This window comes from Penaeus chinensis, chromosome 16 (genome assembly GCF_019202785.1).
Source record: "Penaeus chinensis breed Huanghai No. 1 chromosome 16, ASM1920278v2, whole genome shotgun sequence".
Lineage (NCBI taxonomy): Eukaryota > Metazoa > Arthropoda > Malacostraca > Decapoda > Penaeidae > Penaeus > Penaeus chinensis.
The window spans coordinates 28335752-28337731 of record NC_061834.1 but is presented as its reverse complement, the minus strand read 5'-3'; the positions used below and the strand labels follow the sequence as shown (position 1 = coordinate 28337731).

General features: G+C 32.7%; 1 protein-coding gene across 1 annotated transcript in view; it reads right to left on the bottom strand.

The window, feature by feature from the left end:
• Positions 1 to 1980, bottom strand: part of LOC125033360 — a 7779-nt gene continuing 5799 nt past the window's right edge. The window contains exon 2 of the mRNA XM_047624790.1: positions 1 to 1980. This exon is cut by the window's right edge and continues 140 nt beyond it. The gene's annotated coding sequence lies outside the window, so the exon portion shown is untranslated.

Here is a 1980-nt window from a genome sequence, read left to right as displayed (position 1 = left end):
TTTATCAAGAGAATTTATTAAACAAACTTAAAATACTAATTATGATACTGAAGTAGGTCTCTAAAACAGTTCTATTCCTCTATGGTCATATTTCTTTACTTTTTCATACAACTGTCGAGTCATAAAACTGTCATAAATTTAACCATTTCACGGTTTCAAAAAAATGGCACAGATATTTCTGCTCTTACAAAGGTCACTTGAGATTTGATTTCCTTTTTTTTTTTTTTTTTTTAATGATCATTATTTTCTTCATCTACAATACATTTTCGTTCACATGATACAACGTAACAAAATACATTAGGATATATTTTGAGATTTTCCTTTTTTTTTTTTCTTTTTTCTTTTTTGATTGAAGGAAAATAAACTTGGGAAGCAACTCCTATTAACTCTAAAAGGTGTTATTACAGCAGTACAAACATTCTCACAGCGTAGAAGTGAATCACAGTAAACTTATTACACAGGATTAGTCATAATGTTCAAGATGATTATTTGATGAATAATGAGAGTATAACAGAAAATCAACATATTAGCAAGGCGGTCAACTTTGCATCGAGTCATAAATTTAAATTTTATAAATTTCATGTAACTTTATATATATGTATATATATATATATCTTCAATATTATCCACACGAATTAAGCCTCATAAAAAAATACATGATACAAAAAAAATATATAAACAACAATCTATAAACAAAAAAATAAATAGTTTAAATGTTCTTTCACTCTTTGCTCCATACAACGGAGCATTTTTTTTTTCTATTTGCCTTAAGCAGACAAAAACACAAAACTAGCAATAGTTCTCTTACTATCCTTACGACCAATTATCACAACTGTTTAACGAATGAATACACGACACAAAAAGGGTTTTTGTGTGTGTGTATGACAGAAAATGGATAATGGAAATGATGCGGTAGAAAACGGTAGAAAATATGGTGACATTGATAAAAGAAAAGAAAGGGAAAATAACAAATACTCAAAAGGAAAATAACAAATACTCAAAGGGAAAATAACAAATACTCAGACGTAAAAAATAAAGGCACTTATTATGGTTTACTGAACCAGATTTATCAAGATACCCAACCCTTTACTTTTCGTTATACATACAAAACGAACACAACGGGAAAGTACATTTAAAGACTACCTGGTCTGCTACAATGCAGCCATTTCACACTGGAAAAACAGAAAGAAAAACATCAGTAAACATCGATTCATTGGGAAAAGAATCCTATAAAAAGAAAAGAAAAGAAAAGAAAAGAAAGGAAAAGAGAAAAACTCTACACCAATCACATATCACAAAGAAAGGATCACAGAATCGACCGTGTTGAATAAAAAAGAAAAAAGAACAATGCAAGAATTTAACAAACTAAAAGGCTAGTTTGATTACTCACAATCTCACTCATTGCTTTTATACTTTAATATCCAACCTTCTTTATCGTGTTTAGCACCTAAGGCCTAAGTACTTCAAAAACACCAACGCACATCACCAGAGGAAAGAGCCACTCAGCGCAGATGGTTGCAAGGAATTTGGCGCAGGTCTGTTGCGACATTCTTGCGAGTGTCGGAAGATCCCCCTTCCCTCCCTCCCTCCCTCTCTCTCTCTCGCAGGCAAGGCAAGCAGTCAGGTTACATCACGTGATTGTTTCTTCCCTTGTTCACTTTTTTTTTCAAAATATTTTAAGGCATTCCGAGTATTCCAAAAAATTGAGAGAACGATTTAGTGTTTTTTTTTCCAGATTATTTCGGTTTCTTATGTAATTATTCATAGTGGGAAGAAGGGCTTGAATTTCCATCCACTTCGTCCCAAGTTGCATACACCTGGAGACGAGTGCGCGAGACGAGTGTTGCCAACTCAAGAGCCAGACCTGGTAGGCAGATTCACCCTACGGACAGTCTAGTGTATATCGTTTCCTCACTTCCGTTTTCTCTCTCTTTTTGTTTCACACTTTGTATCTTTTTTTTCTTTTTTTTTTTTTAAGAT